At 42.2% G+C, this 6926-nt stretch overlaps 4 pseudogenes; all 4 read left to right on the forward strand.

The window, feature by feature from the left end:
• Positions 1–620: 620 nt before the first annotated feature.
• LOC120543430 lies at positions 621–739 on the forward strand (annotated as a pseudogene).
• Positions 740–867: 128 nt separating this feature from the next.
• On the forward strand, positions 868–985 carry LOC120543456 (annotated as a pseudogene).
• Positions 986–1113: 128 nt separating this feature from the next.
• Positions 1114–1222, forward strand: LOC120543458 (annotated as a pseudogene).
• A 3229-nt stretch (positions 1223–4451) lies between these two features.
• LOC120543457 lies at positions 4452–4570 on the forward strand (annotated as a pseudogene).
• Positions 4571–6926: the final 2356 nt, after the last annotated feature.

A 6926-nucleotide genomic window follows, 5' to 3' on the forward strand; every position in this document is an offset into this window, starting at 1 on the left:
TATTTCACAATGCCATGTCTAAGAAAATAAAGGTACATTATTTTCAAAAAAGCTGTTTTTTCTTTTTTGTTAAAATGGAATATGTTGCTCAATATAGTCAGAGTTCTTAAGTAGCTGATTACAATGTGCTTTTTGCATTTGCAAAAAATAAATATATTAATTTCTTGAATTACTACCTAGAAGTTAGCCTAAATTTACTTAAGTTTATTCAGCATAGTTTTTTTTTTGTTACACCAATTAGAGATGACATTGACACAGCATTAAAATTTATGTTAGATGGGCTTAATACTGTTTTTACATATTAGTTATTTCTACTTGAACTAATTTAAAGTTCTTAGTTTGGCATAGTGTAGCTTGTATCCAGTGAACTCAAATTTTCTAATTGTCAGGATTTGTCAATGTAATGTTCGGGCAAACTCAAAAAGCACATTGTAATCATTTACTTAATATTTTTTAATTGGGAGTAGGATTGATTTTATAAAGTGATAAGCTTTTGGCCATTACTGTTGAAGTAAACCTAGGCATCAGTGTATGGGTGGGAAATGCATCTTTATCCTTTCCATTGGAGGTGGGCTCCCCCGTTCAACACTATTTAACCAGCGTGAAAGAGTGCACCTTTTGCTTATGGCCACACCAGTGTGTACGCACCCTATCTCATCTGATCTCGGAAACTAAACACGCTTGGACTCGGCCAGTACTTAGATGGGAGTCCGCCTGGGAACCCCAAGTGATGTAAGCTTTTTTCCATTACTGTTAAAATCAACCTGGGCATTTGTGTATGGGAGGGAAATGTATCTTTATCCTTTCTTTTGGAAGCGGGCTCCCCTGTTCTTCACAATATAGTGAACTTTAAAGAGCAAGGCTTTTGCTTACGGCCATACCAGTGTAAAAGCGCAGATCCCATCTGATCTCTGAAATTAAATACGCTCGGGCTCATCCAGTACTTGCATGGGAGACTGCCTGGGAATCCCGGGTGCTGTAAGCTTTTAGCCTTTACCATTTTACTTAACCTGGGCATCAGTGTTTGGCTTGGAAACACATCCTTTTCATTTTAATTGGAAGCGGGCTCCTCTGTTCTTTAGTATTTACCCAGCGTGAAGGAGTGCATCTTTCCCTTACGGCCATACCAGTGTGAAAGCGCCTGATCTCGGAAGTTAAACACACTCGGGCTTGGACAGTACTTGGATGGGTTACTGCCAGGGATCCCCGAGTGCTGTAAGCTTTTAGGCTTTACTATTTAACATAACCTGGGCATCTGTGTTTGGTTTGAAAATGCATCTTTATCCTTTCCATTGAAAATGGGCTTCCCTGATCTTTAGTATTTAATCAGAATGAAGGAGTGCAGTTTTCGCTTATGGCCACACCAGTGTGAATGTGCCCGATCTTGTCTGATCCCAGAAATTAATAAAGCTCCGGCGCAGCCAGTACTTGGATGGGAGACCACATGGGTACCCTAAGTGCTGTAAGCATTTGGTAATTACTGTTGAAGTCAACTTGGGCATCAGTGTATGGCTGGGAAACGCATCTTTATCCTTTCCATTGGAAGTGGGCTCCCTCAATCTTCAGTGTTTAACCAGCATGTAGAAGCACAGCTTTTGCTTATGGCCATACCAGTGTGAAAGTGCCTGATCTTGGAAGCTAAAGACCCTAGGGCTTGGGCAGTACATGGATGGGAGACCGCCTGGGAATCCCGAGAGCTTTTAGCCTTTACTATTTTACATAACCTGGGCATCAGTGTTTGGTTTGGAAACGCATCTTTATCTTTTCCATTGGAAACAGGCTCCCCCGATCTTTAGTATTTAACCAGCATGAAGGAACACAGCTTTTCCTTACAGCCACACCAGTGTGAATGCGCCCGATCTCATCTGATTGCAGAAATTAAGCATGCTCAGGCTCAACCAGTACTTGAAAGGAAGTCTGCCTGGGAACCCTGAGTACTGTAAGCTTTTGGCTATTACTGTTGATGTCAACTTGGCATCAGTGTATGGCTGGGAAATGCATCTTTATCCTTTCATTTGGAAGCAGGCTCCCCTGTTCTTCACAATATAGTGAACTTTGAAGATAATCGCTTATGGCCATACCAGTGTGAATGCGCCCAATCTTATCTGATCGCCGAAGTTAAACACGCTCGGGCTCACCCAGTACTTGAATCGGAGACCGCCTGGGAATCCAGAGTGCTGTAAGCGTTTAGCCTTTACTATTTTACTTAACCTGGGCATCAGTGTTTGGCTTGGAAATGCAACCTTTTCCTTTTAATTGAAAGCGGGCTCCTCTGTTCTTTAGTATTTAACCAGCGTGAAGGAACACAGCTTTCCCTTACGGCCAAGCCAGTGTGAAAGCACCTGATCTCAGAAGTTCGACACGCTCGGGCTTGGCCAGTACCTTGATGGGATTCCGCCTGGGAACCCCAAGCACTGTAAACTTTTAGTCTTTACTATTTTACATAACCTGGGCATCAATGTCTGGATATGGAAATGCATCTTTATCCTTTCCATTGGAAATGGGCTCTCTGATCTTTAGTATTTAACCAGCACGAAAGAGCACAGCTTTCCCTTATGGGCACACCAGTGTGAATGCGCCCGATCTCGTCTGATCGCGGGAGTTAAACACGCTCGGGCTCGGCCAGTACTTGCATTTGAGACCGCCTGGGATCCTCGAGTGCTGTAAACTTTTAGCATTTACTATTTTAGATTACCTGGGCATCACTGTTTGGATTGGAAATGCATCTTTATCCTTTTCATTGGAAACAGGCTCCCCCGATGTTTAGTATTGAACCAGCATGAAGGAGGACAGCTTTCACTTACGACCACACGAGTGTGAATGCGCCCAATCTCGTCTGATTGCAGGAGTTGAACGTGCTTGGACTTGGCCAGTGCTTGGAAGGAAGACCGCCTGGGAATCCTGAGTGCTGTAAGCGTTTAGCCTTTACTATTTTACTTAACTGGGGCATCAGTGCTTGGATTGGAAACGCATCTTTATCCTTTCCATTGGAAGCGGGCTTCCCTGTTCTTCACAATATAGTGAACTTTATAGAGCAAGGCTTTCGTTTACAGCCATACCAGTGTGAAAGCGTCCAATCTCGTCTGATCTTGTAAATTAAACACACTCGGGCTCGGCCAGTGATTTAAATGGAGACTGTTGTATTATTAATCAGGCAGTTAAATAGACAGACTGGGCAGCAAGGGACCTTGTGTTTTGTTTTATAGAAAGGCTCAGGGCTGTTAAGTCAACTTAGGAGTTGTAGGAGCGAATTGATGTAACACCTCTGATTTCCAATAAGTTTTTAAAATAATAAATTCACAACTGAGAAAGTATTCCGACTGGTTATTGGAATATTACAGAGACCTCCTGGGAACCCTGAGTGCTGTAAACGTTTAGCCTTTACTATTTTACATAACCTGGGCATCACTGTTTGGTTTGGAAACGCATCTTTATCATTTCCAATGGAAACCGGCTCCCCCGATCTTTAGTGTTGATCCAGCATGAAGGATGGCTGCTTTCCCTTACGTCTATTCCAGTGGGAAAGTGCCTGATCTTGGAAGTTAAACACACTTGGGCTCGGCCGGTACCTGGATGGGAGACGGCCAGGGAACACTGAGTGATGTAAGCTTTTTTCCATTACTGTTGAAGTCAACCTGCGGGTATCAGTGTATGGCTGGAAAATGCATCTTTATCCTTTCTTTTGGAAGTGGGCTCCCCTGTTCTTCATTATATAGTGAACTTTAAAGAGCAAGGCTTTTACTTACGGCTATACCAGTGTGAAAGCACATGATCTCGGAAGTTAAACACACTCATGCAGTACTGGGGTGGGAGACCGCCTGGGAATCCCGAGTGTTGTAAACTTTTAGCCTTTACTATTTTATATAACCTGGGAATCAGTGTTTGGCATGAAAATGCATCTTTATCTTTTCCATTGGAAATGGGCTTCCCTGATCTTTAGTATTTAACCAGCACAAAGAAGCACAGCTTTCCCTTACGGCCACACCAGTGTGAATGCACCCCTGAAGTCGTCTGATCGCGAGAGTTCAACGCGCTCAGGCTCGGCCAGTACTTGCATTGGAGACTACCTGGGATCCCTGAGTGCTTTAATCTTTTAGGCTTAACTATTTTAGATAACCTGGGCATCACTGTTTGGATTGGAAACGCATCTTTATCCTTTCCTTTGGAAACAGGCTCCCCCGATGTTTAGTATTGAACCAGCATGAAGGAGGGCCGTTTTCCCTTACAGCCATACCAGAGTGAAAGTGCCTGATCTCGGAAGTTAAACACGCTCGTGCAGTGCTTGAATGGGAGAGCGCCTGGGAACCCCGAGTACTGTAAGCATTTAGCTTTTACTATTTTACATAACCTGGGCATCAGTGTTTGGTTTGGAAACGCATCTGTATCCTTTCCATTGGAAAGGGGTTCCCCCGATCTTTAGTATTTAACCAGCGTGAAGGAGCACGGCTTTCGCTTATGGCCACACTAGTGTGAACGCACCCGATCTCGTCTGATCTCGGAAGTTAAATATGCTCGGGCTCAGCCAGTACTTGCATCGGAGACCGCCTGGGAATCCCGAGAGCTGTAAGCTTTTAGCCTTTACTATTTTATATAAACTGGGCATCAGTGGTTGGTTTGGAAATGCATCTTTATACTTTCCATTGGAAAGGGGCTCCCCCTGATTTTTAGTATGTAACCAGTGTGAAGGAGCGCAGCTTTCCCTTATGGCCACACCAGTGTAAATGCACCAGGTTTCGTGTGATCTCAGAAGTTAAAAACGATCGGGCTCGGCCAGTGATTTGAATGGAGACTGTTGTTTTATTAATCAGGCAGTTAAATAGACAGACTGGGCAGCAAGGGACCTTGTGTTTTGTTTTATAGAAAGGCTCAGGGCTGTTAAATCAACTGAGTAGTTGTAGGAGCGAATTGATGTAACACCTCTGATTTCCAATAAGTTTTTAACCCCTTATCAAGCGGGGTCATTTTTGCTAAATCGCTTGTAATTCGACCTCTCCAAATTAGAATCATTGCTGTTATTGAACTATCTGGAGTATAAACACATGTTTGGTCTCTTTGTAAAGGTAACATTCTCTAGTTTCACCCTTAGTAGTCAGAATCACTGTAGGTGTGACTGATCAAAAGTTATGCACATTAGAACTCACAAAAAAAACAAATTTTTTTGTTCTCGCCTAAGTTTTTTTATGAAAATAAAGGAAAATAAAGCTGCAGTAGGTAGGTGGGGACAGAAACACACTATGTACCAACAGAATAACTTGTTGACTACTCACACTTCAAATTTAAAAAGAATACCTGTAAAAATGACATTTTTTACACCAGTTTTTATATGGGCATGCCCAGGGGCTTTTTAGAGGGACCATTATCGACATTTTGGAACGTATGGAAAAAGTGTAATAACTTTTGAATGCTTCAACCCACATATATCAATGAGGGCTCTACTGAAAGCTTACACCTAAAGGAATCTATATCTACATACAGTGTCACTCTATTAGTTATAAAAATAATAAAACAATAAAAAATACACATTTCTATGTAAAAATAGTCAATACAAGTCTTATGGGCCAAAAATATATTTATATTTTTTATTTTTTACTTTTTTTTTTTATAAAATGCACACAAACTATATACATTTCTTTTACAAACTGTTACAACACAGCTCAGCATTTTTCCATGTGCCACTTGATGGCAGCAATCACTAGCAAGCAGAAAGCACAAGGGCGTGGCACATGTCGCTCTCTGCCATTAGACGTCACCTGGGCCGATTGATTACTTTCATGCCGCGTACATGCATCTATTATTTAATTGAGAGTGTATTTACGTTTATAATTCTACTTTTATTCATATTTAAAATGCGAAAAAACTTGGCGAAATCACAATAAACAACCACGCACCAACTCTGCAGACTGGCACAAATGCCACCTTCGCGCAGCTCCGATCGTTTTGTTTACAAGTTAGTATGGCAAGTTACATATCAAAATGCTCGTCTGCTCATTGGCTGTTAGTTTTGAGTGTCAGTCACAGTGTCCAATCAAACTGGTAGATTCTACCAGGGTTTTGAGTTGTACGTCATCCTTCAGCTGTCTGTGACACTCGTTGGCTATACGAGGTGCCAGTCAACCCCAGACCTGTCGTAATTGGCCAACTTAGGTGTCGATCAGAAGCTAACACTTCCGTGTTACATGCGGTAGCATGGTTATCGCCGACAGAAACAAATTACGTCTGATATGATCAATATAAATGAAAAAAAATTACGTAGGTGGTCTCAAGTTATGAAACGCGTTTTCTGGAGTTTTTGTCCCTTTGAGGATATATCGTGTGTTTTGGACCTAATCGTTTTACTGGATTATATTCGCTGTAGCCTTACGGACGGAATGGGATCAATACTGCTCGGAAATATTGATGTTTGACTTGCAGGGGGTCTTCAAAGGTAGGGAAAGTCAACTCTTAAAAGTATGTACTTCTCTGAAAAAAAGGCTTTAGTGTCAGTGCTGTGGTTGTTGTGTGTCAAAATGGTTTATATCATCGGTAAGACGAGACTTTGAAGTTTCATTTGATGGGTAGTATGTCGAGATGCATGGCAGATGGGCATGCACACATTACTGTAACGTTTTTAAAACGCTGTTATGTCCCGGGACCGGTACGTGTGTGCATTTAATAATAAATTCACAACTGAGAAAGTATTCCGACTGGTTATTGGAGTATTACAGAGACCGCCTGGGAACCCCGAGTGCTGTAAACTTTTAGCCTTTACTATTTTACATAACCTGGGCATCACTGTTTGGTTTGGAAACGCATCTTTATCATTTCCAATGGAAACCGGCTCCCCCGATCTTTAGTGTTGATCCAGCATGAAGGATGGCTGCTTTCCCTTACGTCCATTGCAGTGTGAAAGTGCCTGATCTTGGAAGTTAAACACACTTGGGCTCGGC

Source organism: Polypterus senegalus, chromosome 13, assembly GCF_016835505.1.
Source record: "Polypterus senegalus isolate Bchr_013 chromosome 13, ASM1683550v1, whole genome shotgun sequence".
Classification (NCBI taxonomy): Eukaryota; Metazoa; Chordata; class Cladistia; order Polypteriformes; family Polypteridae; genus Polypterus; species Polypterus senegalus.